This window comes from Triturus cristatus, chromosome 3_2 (genome assembly GCF_964204655.1).
Source record: "Triturus cristatus chromosome 3_2, aTriCri1.1, whole genome shotgun sequence".
Classification (NCBI taxonomy): Eukaryota; Metazoa; Chordata; class Amphibia; order Caudata; family Salamandridae; genus Triturus; species Triturus cristatus.
Window position 1 is genome coordinate 976,563,464 of NC_140584.1, and position 14,474 is coordinate 976,577,937.

The window sequence follows — 14,474 nt, forward strand, 5'->3', positions numbered from 1 at the left end:
CCTCATCGCGCTTTGGCCCATCGCAGGTTTTTTGGTGTTGTGGTTTGTGTCTTATCTCCATCGAGGTGGTTGTATCGCAGACATTGTCCGCGATTTCTGCAGACTATCGCATGGTACCGCCTTGTTGTGAATTCCACGTTGACACAGGGTTATTTTCCCGCGATGGGCTGCGATGTTGAGAGTTAAGCTACTCTTGCGGTTGTTATCACACGTTCTTGTGAATATACCCCCAGGATGTGGAGCTGTGTGCACCTCCTCTGATTCATTCTGTAGCGGATGGTTACTCAGTACAACAGTTCGAAGGGCAGAATTGGACCTCCCCAGTCATCCCACCCGAGGTCACAACCAGAGGACCCCCAATGTCCTGACTCTTGCATAAATCCTGCAGTGGGCCAGGTAAGTGTTTCTCGAAGTTGTTTTAAAAACCTGCTCTGTGCAGACTAGGCATTGTAGAGTACCACCCAGCCTCTACTATACATTGTTGCATGTGAATAATCAGAAGGGCGAGTGTGGCCTGAAGGTATAAATAAATGCGGAGTGAACGCTCGTCATTCACTCAGCGACTTCCACTATAATTGCCTGTGTCTTAGTTATTCGCACATTGCAGCATCCTACACCCCCAGGTCTACCGAACCCCATATTGGCGATGAGGCCAGTCGTCCCCATGTGTGCCAGAAGCACTCACCCCACTGACGACTCAATCCACCTGATCTTGACCTCTGCGGTGCACTGAAAGCCGTGCCATGGCGTAGCGAGGTGGCATCCTGCCGGAAGACTGCCAGCAGACAGGGGTATAGTGGAGTTCCCACCAATCCGTAGACCTGTGCATTGTTCGGACAACATAAACTAAAGGCTTGGTATCAAGACTGGCTCCAGACACACCCGCTGGATATGTTGGCCGATAGACCAGCTAGCTCACAGTTCCACTGTAAGCCCCCCTAACCTACCAGGGAGCAAATGGTTTCTGGCAACCCCAGAACATGACAACCCTGATTCCTCAGGAATCATGCAAACAGTACAGAACCGTTTTCTCAGTCACTCGTGCTCACTTATTCCCAGAGAAATATACAGAAAATACACAGTGGGACGTTTTAAATAATATTTATTGAAACAATGGTATTCTTGCATAAAATACGTGAGTTGCAATGATTAGTAGAGAGAAGTAGATAAACATGATTACAAGCACAAAAAGCGTGAAGAGTAGATATAGTTCTACCATAGTGCTGAACAATTATATATATGCAGGCATATAAACAAGGCAGTAATCTACCGTACTCCTATTATGCGAACCCTACTCTAAATGTACCTAGGAGTGTGTGTTGGTGTAGAGCCAAGAATCCCCCAAAGGGACGATCCAACCCCATTACCTGATGGGACACAGTGAAGGACCTCCGTCTTGGTCATGAAATGGACCGCCCTCACAAGATGTCAGACTGCTGCGTGGTGATTTGTCAGCATGCAAGGACCCTCTGTGTCAGCGGAAGTACCTCCTCTTACTAATCTAACGGGATGCTCATCCTTTATAATACAAAGCAGCCTTGCAATGCACTCATAGATTAGTGATGTTGTTGATATGCAGATAGCCCTGTCGCTCCATGGATGAAGATAGTGATGACATTTGTACGTAGTAAGGACAAGAACTTGTAAATGATGTTCAGGGCGTTGTGATAATGTTATGTGAAGCTAGATATAACCAAGTTTAGTTTCAGAGAAATTAATCCAACATTGTAGTGCGTGCAAATGTATGCAAAAGGTCACAGTTTAGAAATGTTATTTGTGATGACAATTCAAGAAATAAGCTGCATCACTACATGGACCTAACCCAGGAATATAACACCCACTCCACATACTAAGGGTTGATATCTAAAAAACGATCTAAAAAGCCAGCAGACATTCTCAAAATGTTAAAAACTACTCTTTAAAAACATCTAAAAATGGACTTCCCAATAAAATATGTAGAAACATTTTTAATAGCCATTATATTATTTGAGATCCCAAGTACTTAGAAAGCCAATGTGCCTAGAGAAAGAAAACTCTGTTTTGGTACATTTTGTTTAAAAAGAGACCAAATTATTCCCACATGGAAAAAGGTTAATTGTTAATTGTTTCTGAGTGCTAGATGCACCATTGCTTTTGCCTACATCCCAGAGGCGCACCTCGTATCATGTTTAAGGAGCAAAGGTGATTCCAGCCAGATCCCACAGCAGCCGCTTAGGGAGGTGTGGTATCCCGCAAGTTGTCCTCAGAGCCATTGTTCACATCACCAGGAGCTGAAGCATCCCAGGGTGACTCTAGGAATGCATTTATCATCAATGGAAGACGCTGGGAACAGCAATATGCATGGGCCTTTAAGGGGTCCATCAGTACTTCATTGTCCGGTGGCGCAACCAATTCTGATCTGAGACATATATCCAGGATGCATTCTTGGCTGCAGAGCAGGCAGCAGATGACAGGTTGAATGCAGTCAAGCCAGACCAGCCTGAACGACAAGAACCAGTGCTCATTTAGTTCCTGCAGCCGAGGTGTGCCAAAGCAGTGTATCATGTATCACGGCAACGCAGCACCAGCAGCGATGTCTCCATTCCGAGTTGAACTGGGACGTCCATTGTGGAACAGATAAAATAAAATCAGTATTCCTGCCACAAGTAGCAGGACAAGCGGGAGCCCTCCAATAACACTTCCTAACACGGAGTGTATGAAAGATGGTATAAATCCGAATATCGTCTGAAAGCTGCTAACCAAACTCAATACATTTAAAAAAGTGCACTATTCCCTTCGTATCACACATGTTAGAGATTCGATAGACCTGCTCCCCAAAATGCAGCGGGAAGTTAGTGTGGAGTAGTGTCTGTATCTCAGACTAGGACCTTGCAACCTGGAGATCAAGCGTCTCTTTGCCTGAAGTTAAGGCTACATCCTTCTGTAAATGCATGGCTTGGGTTTGCTCAGGGAGTCAAATTTTATGAAGGAACAGTTATCGAAGGCCATAGCGCTGCCTCCCTAAATGTGTGGGCAGGTGGAAACAGTACTTGTGTACAACAAGTAACTATGGAATTAACCATCAGTAGAAAAGCAATACCCAGTTCCATTCCGCAGCAACCTTGATCATTCAGCATCAAACAGCTCCCATTCCAGAGCAGTCTGAATACAGGATGAATCACGGCAGTTGGAGAACCCTTCAGATAACAAGACAAGTTCACCAATAAAGCATTGCATGCCCCATGGAGAAAAATGTCCTTGCAAAACAAGGAGCCGCTAAAGGCGTTTTCACAGTCAGAGCCACAAAGAAAAACTTCTGTATCCCCATTTCTGCATCTACACCTGAACGGTAATTCCCAATACTTGTGCACATATCCTTCCACCAGCGTTTCATATTTGCCTACCTAATGGTATAGGAGACAATATTGGAATTTGAAAGTCGTGACCGGTGGGGTGATGTAACCATGGATTATCCAGTTGGTGGATGGTGTATCAGCCACAGTGAAAGGTAATTGGTCTAATTTTTCAATGTGCAACATTGTATATTTTGCATTTCTACGTGCCATTGTCATCTGTCTTTCTGTTAGATCGTATGCTGAAAACAGGTTTGTACTGTTGATGTAACACCATGATGCGTGGCCAGAACGTAATGTCTGTAACATTCAGCTCAGTATTACTATTGACCATAATTACGACTGTCCATGTTGTAATATAGACATGTCTTGCTGTATTATGTCAATTGCGGAAGACACTATTTTGCCCAGTGAATACATTCTGGATGATAAAGTGGTCATATCATTATCAACCACAGTCAAAGCCTTTTCTAAATTAACTCTATCAATCTCACGCAATCTCTCGGCAGCTTCCTGCTGAGAAATCTTCCACAGCTCATTGTATATTCCGTACAAAAAGCGCTTTTGACGTGGGTTCCGGGGACCTAGTAAAAAATCCCTGAAATCCATGTCATCAGAAAGAAGGGACAAGTGTTGTTTCACCTGGGAGAGTGTCGAGTTTTTTAGCCAATCTAAGCAAAACTTTCCAACACTATCTGACGTCACCACTGAGTGTTCTGTTTGTTCATATGTTTTTGATCAGGCCTATTGATCCTAAAACTATTCTGTGTTAACCAGGAATCTAGATTGACACCCGTTAACCCAACCAACCCTTCCAATTGGGGTCTGATGAATAGTTAGAAACATTACGTATCATGGTGTCTATTGTATCCTTACTAAAGTGTGTAAAGTGCTGCCAATTATCGAAACATGAGAATATGGGAATACGTGTTTGTTCAAATCTTTTGCTTTCTCTATACCTAGACATGAAGTTTGTTGCACTGTTTTGTTCAGGAAATCATTTGGTTTAGTACGAAGCATGCTCTAAATAAGGCCTCCGTCCCCTGAACCTGACAATCTTCTGTATCCCAGATGGATTTTGTGTCTATCGTGTCTTTCCAAATGTCGAAACCCTGTATAGGCAGTTGGGAAATAAAGGAAACAGAGTATATCAATAAGCAAACCTTTGTGCAAAGATCTTTGAACTACCTTTTGGCGGTGTTGGGCAGTGTTCCCATTGTGTGTAATTGTAAACAGAGCATGGGATACTAGCTTTATGCAAAAATGGTGACCACAATGCTAGTAACAGAACGTGTCTCCAAAATTACTCGTACCATCATACAATTCATCATTTGAAAATGTAGCTGATTACTCTAAATCTGAAAGCAAGTTATACACAGTTTCAATGTCCCAACCATCAGAGAAAGTACTAGAGGTGATAATGTAATTTAAAGAAATTTTGAAAAAATAAGGAATTTTCAAAAGTTCAGTAGGCCCATATACATCATACGATTCCCTGTCCCATACAATTCCTTCAGGAACTGGAACCGCTGTAGTGTTTACCAGGGACAAGTCTCTTCGCTCACGGTGTGATTATGCATGTTGTTTAAGAACCAAGTTCACTAGTTGTACGGCAGAGCGTTCTGGGAGAAAGCGTCCATTCAGTAGTAGACAGTTACTATACCAATCCAAAGTACCAGGAAAAGTGAGCCAATTGTAATCCATAGATGTATCCAGAGAACAACGAAGTAAGTCTTTTTCAGCCAAAGATAGAAAGCATAAACACGAAGCTTAAAAGGGAAAGGCGGTGTCGGCAGCTCAGGTTCACTTGGATCCGATTAGAAGTCATCATAATGCACAAAGTAGCCAGACGCCGTCCGCTCTATTCTTGGCAGCTCAGCAGGTGGTGCTCCCCCCAGGCCGATCATCACCAGATTATTGAATTTCAGAGACAGAGACACTGTGCTGCGTATCACTCGCCAAAAAGGTACAATCAACTATCAAGGCAATGTCTTATCGTTTTATCCAGACTTTACGGCTGCTGTGCAGGCGGCACGAAAGGAGTTCCAGGGGGTCAAGAAGCTGGTCATGAAAGAACACGTTCAATATGCTATGCTTTACCCGGCGCGACTTCGCATAGGTAAAGATGACAACGCCAAGATCTTCACGAACCCGAAGTAGGCTATGGAACACGCCAAGTCTCTGCAACGCAGGCGCAGCTCTTCAGCCCCTACGTCGTATATTGATGACTGAGTGGAAAGGAATCCTACGATTGCATTGTCATATCCAACTGCTGATGACCCTATATTAGCGTATCATGTTGGATCGCAGGGCAGAACTGTATGCTTGTTTTCATGTGCCCACAAGGGCCTTTGCAGGATATTGTACTCTTATGTTGCATGTTTGGGGGTATAGCATCCAGAGTTGACATTTCGTAACAGATTCATGTTTTTATGTTTGCCCACTGGGTACAGGTGGGATGCAACCCCTGTGGTATATGAGGCTGGATGGGTTCTCTACCCTTGATTTACTACACATCACATGCTAAATATTGTAGACATGATAGTTTGCACACAATGTCCTCCGTCAAGTGCATATTGATGGGCTCGGCTGGGTGGCTCGTGGGTAGGAGACTATCACATCCCTTCGGGGCCCCCCTCCCGACCTCATCTGGAAGCAGACTCTGCCGCTACATCCCCCAGTGGGTATACCCCAACCGATGTGTGGTGCTACTTTGTTTTTGTTGGGACTGTTCACAATGTTGGGATTTGTCTTTGGCAAATTGGGGTTGCTAAAGTGGGTGGGGGAGGAAACGGGTTCTCTTTCATTACAGTTGTAGGTACTGTGTTCAGAATGCATGTTGCAAATGAGGTCCCTGTCACTGTTCGTGCGAACCGTACACAATCCAACATTCAGGGTGTGTTCAACGTATGTGGTATTGACATTGGGTGAAACTTATGCATATCGTGGAATATCCGTGGGCTTAACACCCCCAAGAAAGTCCACCAAGTGTTAACATATCTAGATAGACACGGTGCAAATCGCTCTCTTACAGGAATCACACCTGAGTAAGCAAACGGAAGCTAGGGTGGCGCATAGGTGGGCAACGTTTTGATTGGCCTCTTCATATTCCACCTACTCCAGAGGGGTGCTCATCCTAATTAAAAAGGGAGTATTATTTCTGCCCATACTTACTTGCACAGATACGGAGGGTCGTTAGGCCATGGTACAGAGTAAGTTCGGATTGTCCTTAATAACGATAGTTAACATGTATGGTCCCGTGATACATGACCCGACACCCTTTCTCCAAATACTTAATGTTTTGCGAGCATGGCCTGACTCCGCAGTCATATGGGGAGGTGACCTAAACACCCATCTGAACCCACAAGTGGATAAATCCAATCCAGCAGGTGCGCGCTCTGTCAGGGGAGCCCAGTGTATCAGGGATGCCATTGCAGAAATGGGTTTGATTGACGTTTGGTGCTTGCAAAATGCGGAGGTTCTGGAGGGCACACACATCACCCCTGCATTCAATAGCTGGTCTTGGCTTGACTATTGGCTGCTGAACGGAGAGGCTAATGGGTGGGTCACACATGTCCACACTCTCCCGCGCACATTATCTGATCATACATAACCCTGTTTCTCTCAGCATCTGCATCCCTACAATCCCCCACCGCACTTTCACCTGGCGATTTCGGGCTGAGGCATTGCTAGATCCAATATATAACAAAGCCATCAGAACAGCTATTGTACAATATTTTGACTTCAATATGGGATCAGTTGACAGTCAGGCCATATTGAGGGAGGCATTCAAAGTGACGACACAAGGAGTGTGTATTGGTACCACTGCGGGGATCCTCAAAGACATTAGGGGCCAATTGTCAAAAACGAAGCAGACCGTGGGGGAATTGGAGAGACAGTATCAACACTCACCATCCTCAGATACGTTGGCTCGCATACATGAATTAGTGGCAGAATACAATACTCTGGCTGACACTGAGGCACGGTATATAACAAGACGTCACATGGCCCGGGCTTATAGTGAAGGGGGACGACCAGGTAGGAGTCTGGCCTCTAAGTTGCACTTCAGAGCTGACCATCACGTGATTGACCAAATAATTGACCCTCACGGGACTGCACATTTTACCCCACACGCAGTAGTGGGTCATTTTCGACAATTCTACTCGATTATGTATACCATGAGGGGTGGGATGGGCGTTGAGGTGATGGATGAATACCCATCTGACACGGCATGTGCATGGTTATCAGATGCCCACAGAGAATATCTGAGCCAGCCCATAGACGAGACTGATGTCAGAGAGGCCATTCTCTCCCTTCCCAATAATAAAGCCCCCGGGCCTGATGGCCTAACGGCAGAATTCTACAAAGCCTATGTAGATCTCCTTGTATCCCATGTCTTGGAAATGTATGCAGAGGCCCATGAGTCCGGGACCCTTCTTCCTTCCCTAAGACAAGCCCTAATCATCACCCTTCTCTAAAAAGATAAATCACCCACATGTTGTGAACCATATCGCCCACTATCACTGATAAATTTAGATGCAAAAATACTTGTGAAGATTCTGGCTACAAAAATCCAACCTCTGATACCTCTTCTTGTTCTCCCGGACCAGTCCGGGTTTATTCCAGAGCGCTCCACCTCCCATAATCTGCGCACCATTTTCGCTATGTTCCATGTTCTTAATCCTGAGTTATCTGCTGCTGCGGTCATGCTGGACGCGGCCAAAGCGTTTGACTCCATAGAATGGAAGTATATGATGCGCATATTACACAGGATGGGATTTCCTCTTATCTTGATGCGCTGGATACAGGTCTTATATACAGACACTTCAGCGAGGGTGCGCGTGGGTGGACTCACCTCAGAACCTTTTAACATAGAACGCGGTACAAGACAGGGTTGTCCCCTATCCCCCCTTCTTTTTGCCCTCATTTTAGAACCGTTAGCTTGTAAAATCCGTCAATGTCATAGAGTAACTGCTCTCAATTTCAATCACCGACCGGTCGGAATTTCCATATACGCGGACGATATGGTCCTGTTTGTCCGTGATCCCCAACTTCATTTGTCTCCACTTATCCGAGAATATATTAGATTTGGCCTCCTCTCTGGACTCCAGATTAACTGGGAGAAATCAGTTATTATTCCTTTAATGCAGGTCACATCCCCGCCACAGATAGAATACCCATTGGTATGGACCGCTGACCCAGTTAAGTACCTTGGTGATTGGGTACACCGAGATCAGGACACCGTGATCAAAGAGAATTACGGCCCAGCCTACAACACCTTGGTACAACAAGTGGACAAGTGGTCCCGTCTTCCGCTGTCCCTTGCAGACCATGTCGCAGTAATTAAAATGATCATACTTCCACGGTTTTTATACCTGTTTTGTAATATCCCGATCAAACTCACCAAACATTTTTTTACAACAGTGCAAACCCAGCTTTTGAGATTAGTGTGGGGGGACAAACAGCTAGAATTAGCTGGCGTACCGTAATGCTTGCTTATGATAAGGGGGGGTTCGCTGCTCCCGATTTCTCTGTCTATTATGTCTGTGCACAGGCCCAATACGCTTTTTACTGGTTTAGAACGCATGATTATATTCTGCACATTGCGGTAGTGGACGGAGATGCCCATTCCGTACCACTGGAGAGTGTCCTCACACATACACACAGGCAGATGCCCAGGGCTGAGATTAACACAATCGACACCACTATTGCAGCCTGGCAAGCGATTGGCAAATGTGCGCACAAACTCCCTTTATACGCTCCTGCTCTGCCCCTGGCTGGTAGTGCGGCTTTATCTGTAACTCAGGAACAAGGGCCGTAAAAGCTTTCAGGGAGGCTGGCTTCACACACATGAGCGACCTTAATCCGGGGGGTAGCTACATTGAAGGTGATGACCTGGCCTACATTCGAAACCCCACTCCACTCTTTCAATACTCCTGCTATCGTTTGAAGCGTGCAATCAGAGATCACTACCCTGGCTTCCCTGCTGAAACCGCTATACTCCAATCACTCCAACTATTGATAGTGGCCCCGACCCAGAAAAAACTGATTAGAAGATTGTATAAGGCGGTGCAGGATGAAACGGTACGAGGGCAGGATAACAGTCTAGGTCGTTGGAACACAATAGTGAGCCCCCCAATCACTCCAAAAGAGTGGGAACAGATTTGCATGCTGACAGGTCGTCTTACGCCGAATGGCAACCTGCGTGTTATTCATTTTAAATTTGTGCACCAAATGTATCACACCCCTGTTAAACTCTATAGAATGGACCTCAGAGACTCTGATCGATGTAAGCGCTGTGGTTAATCCGGTGCGGATTTCATTCACCTTGCATGGCAGTGTGACTCTGTGTTTAAATATTGGGAGATTGTTGTTACACGTATACATGCTATGACGGGTCAGGCTCTGCAGTGCACACCTCTGGAATGCCTCCTTGGTTATGTTCCCCACTTGAAAGCTACTATGGGTGGGTTTGTTAGAGTGGCCCTCCTGCTGGCCCAAAGGCGGGTTATGTTCACTTGGGAAAGTACATTTGCTCCAAAAATAGACAAATGGATTAAAGACCTGGTATATTGCCGTGAGCAGTTGGAACTATATGCTGAGGAACTGCCGGTAACATCCAGACCTACGGATATATGGGCTCCGCTAAGAGAGTATCTGTTGCTCCAGTCCCATATTGCCACTGTGTGACTTTGACTGTAATCTGTAATGTTGGGTTACTACATCACCTGGAATGCTTAAAATACGCCAACAGGGCAGGACCGTTACAATGCACTTATAGTATCATCTGACTACTGACATGCACGTTTCAATGTTTTATTTTATATATTAATGATTTAGTTTATATGGTATTTTGATATGTCTGTACGCTGTACCATGCGCACAACTTCAATAAAAAAAATATATTGACCAAACAATCAGACTTATTGGACCCCGGGATAGGAGAGTGTGTTTCATCTACATTCACTAGTGGAAAAGGGACTAGACCAGTTTGAACAGTTAGGGGTAATCGAGAAGGTAACAGGACCCACCCCATGGATATATCCCCTGATGATTGCTCCCAAGCAACCAGGAGCCATAAGAGTTTGCATCAACATGCGGCTACTAAATAAAGCAATACACTGCAAAAGACATATCACCCCCACAATCGATGAAATAGTGGCGGACATCACCAGAGCTCGTTGGCCCTCCTCTTCTAGGATGTCAAGACTAATCGGTGTGCTCAATGTGAATTATGAAATTTTGATCTAGTCTGGCACCTTGGAAGATCACCATGTGAGGCTGAGGGCCATGCTTTGGAGATTGGCAGACTGTGGACTGAACCTCTACCTATATATGCTCCTTCTACACCAACTCTGTCCAGGTCTTTGGTTACCAATGCTCCGGTAACGGACTGCAAGTTGACCCAAAGAAAGTTTAATCAGAATGGCGGCTGTCGCAAGAAACACATCAGTAGTGGGAAGCTTCTTGGGGATGGCCAACTACTGAGGGCGGTTCAACCCAAACATTGCCAACCTGCCGGAACCCCTCCATGCAATGACTAAGCACAACCACTCCTGGGAATGGGAGAGCAGAACTGAATAAGCCTTCATGAGGGTGAAGGAGGTGCTCCTGGATGAAGCGACAATGGCATATTTTGACCCCCTATCCAGAACAGAGCTGATTGTGGACATGAGCCCCATAGGCCTAGGTACTATCCTATAACAAGAAAAACTGGAAGGGCCATGGATTCCCATTGCATATGCAAGCAGGGCTCTCACGGACACTAAGACACATTACGCCCAAACAAAGCAAGAAGCATTGGCAATTCGATGGGCTCGACGGTATCTCCACTTATACCTCTATAAGCAGAAATTCCAAGTGGTAACCAACTATAAGCTTTTGGTTCCCCTCTTCACCAGCACTGTCAGAAACGGACCGCCGTGCATCAACTGATGGGCTGTACAACTCAAACAATACTCTTTCAAGGTTGTATACAGACCTGGGGTCAACAATCCGGCTGATATCTGTACAGGCACCCGGCAACAGCCCCTAGCAACAGCTCCTCAGAAGATAATGAAGATACAGAGGAATTCATAAGGATGATGATCCATGTAGCTTACCCAAAGGCCCAGTCTGTGAAAGAGATCCAAGAGGCCACTGAAAACAACGCCAGCATATCCAAATCCAAACATGCATAGCGCAAATGGCATTGGCACAATTTCCTGCATGGCACAAATGACCTCACCACTGACGAGCAAGCAGCAATGAGCTAGCTGTGGAGAGTGCATGATAAATTCAGCACAAGTGACACAGGACTCTTGTTACGAGGGCGCAACTTATGATGCCAAGGAGCCTATGCAAAAAACACACAAATGATGGACGGAATGCAGAGCAAATCAAACATTTACCCCCAGTCACTGATCTGGGTTAAATCCATCATTTTGTTTGCTCACCTCGTCACCCTAGTTTGGACCCAGCCATATGCAAATCAGTCTTGACCTTGCTCCCCATTGGAACAGTCCAGCCCGAGCTTCCAGGTCCTCCCAGGACCAGAAAACAAGCATCCTGGGACAGGTTTCGGGGTATCATGCCTCATCAGCCAGGCTAGCTTGAATCCAGTGGTATAGTGAGCACGGGACCTACTTCTCGGCATACCCTTCCCACATAGGGTGACCAACCAAAAAACTAACAAAACTAACAAATGATGGATGGAATGCAGAATAAATCAAACATTTATTAGCCTGCGGGCTAGAGTGGTTGAACTGGCAAATAAGGTACACCAAGATTTTAGGAAAACAAAGGCCCACCTCAGAGATAAAGTATGGTTCCCGGGCATGGGCAAGTGGGTAGATGAGAGGGTCTGAGACTGTCACTCCTGAGCCATCACAAGTGGGGCCTGCTAACTGAACCAGTGATCACTGAAGAAGCCTGCACAACACCATGGTCATGTGTGTTAGCATGGGCTTTGGCAGTGCCCTGATGGCAGGCTCACTGATGTAATGATAGACAGTCACACCAAATAGCCCATAGTGTAAATAGTGCAATCCACACATTCGGGAATGTCAAGCCAGTGCAAGAAAAAATATTCGCAATACTAGAGATTCATGAGGCAACACAAACAGACAATGGACCACCCTTTCAGGGACAAGAGTTCCAATACTACCTATAAAATTTGAATATACGACATTGGAAGATAACCCCACAGAGGCCTCAGGCTAATGGTGAAGTAGAGCACTTCATGCGCACCCTGAACAGGGCACTCAGGATCGGGGTAGAGTATGGAGAAGATGCAGAGTGTGCCTGCACCGTTTTCTGAGAGCCTATCGGCAAACGCCACACAGTACAACAGGGTGTGACCCAAGTGACCTGTTAATGAGGAGATGCATTCCAGATATCATCCCAGAAGGGCCTAGTTGGAACCCAGCAGTAATGGACATCCAAGCCACACAAGAGAAATGGCAAGCCACAAATGACAAAGCCAGCAAAGATCGAAGGGCTGTTGTTTCAGACCTCACCGTTGGTGACAAGATGATACTGAAGGATCGACACCCGAGATGGAAACTCCACACTTCCTTTGAAAAGGAGCTGTGGGAAATCACCATCATCCTCCACACTTCCTTTGAAAAGGAGCTGTGGGAAATCACCATCATCCAGGGGACAATGGCAATGGCTTGACGTGACCAGACAGCGGTATCAAGAAATATATTCAGGTTCAAGCGAGTCAGATCCATGGTGAACGGACAGGAAAACAGCCAACATGCAGCTAATGGAGCCTATGCACCTGAGACAAACACCCTCAACCCCACATGGACACTTCCACAGCCAGACCTGAGCCAGTGGTGGTGACCTTACAGAGCCCAGACAGGTACATGCCACAGCCAAGTGGTCATGGACGACGGGCCAGCCAGAACCCAGGTAGAGAGTTTGTGCACTTTTATCCGTTGTTACATTAATGCGCGATTTTTCATTGGTTACAGATACAGAAAAGATCATGTCAACAATTCAACAAAACATCAGTGGAATACTGGCGCTGAAATTGTCAACTTAGTCTCTGTGACAGGTGTCCAAGTTGCCATAACATCGGCTACAAAGTTAAAAACATTTGTTTGCGTAACCATTAGTTGCTGTTTGCATCATGTAATATACACAGCTCGGTGCTAGTAGGCATGAGTACAGCCAGTTTGAACTTATGGCAGAGTTCTTTTGAATTTAACAAGTATTACAAGGCAAAATTAAACCTTAATGAAAAAACATTGACCCTCCCGTAGTCCCCCCTCCACCTCTATATATATTCACTCATATATTTCTGCCCTGTTAGCACGTTAACCCCTTCCTCCTTGTTGTGTCGTATTAGCCTGTGCAAATCATGTTGGATATTTATTTGCTATTATTGAAAGATGGAACATACGCGCATAGGACGTCTGTGTGTGTCGGTTACTTGCGCGCTACTCAGATTGGGAGGCCCCCATGTCCTCAATTGAGTGTTGTTGTAGCTCGGATAAGCGCACGTTCTAGTGCGTGGCTATGGAAACCTGCCTCAGACCCCGTGTTTCCTCACGCCTGATGGCGAGGCCCTCCGCTTGAGCCCAAGCAAGCATTGAGTGTCGCCATGCCTGCGCATGTGGTGATTCCGCTGCTCTCCATCTTTTTGTGAGCAATCTCTTGGCCACAATTATCCCCAAGTCTAGGAACCTGGATGTCACTTTGGTGGCCAGCGTTCTCCAGAACATATGTAATAAATATACTGGCCTGTGCAGGCGTGCAACAGGCTGGCTACTGCGCTCCAATCCGTAATGATCCTGGGGCAACTCCATAACATGTGCATTATGTCGGCTCCCACCTCGGCACATCTAGGGCACGCTGCGTCTGCTCTATTAAAGTAATGGTTAATATTAGCAGGCGTAAGTTAGGCCCTGTGTATTATATACAGTTGAATTTGTCTGAACCGCATGTTTCAGAGTATGCGTGTTGGGCTTTCTAGTTTCTGCGCCCATTCCTTGTCAGTGAATGGGTGTCGCAGGTCTAATTCCCATTTCTTGTGTTGGGGGTCCAGACTTATGGCTTCATGAACTATGAATGATGCAGCAAACCAACGTATAAGGTGCCAACCATGCCCCATGACATGTAGGTATTGCATCACAAGGTGTGTCTGTGGTTCCG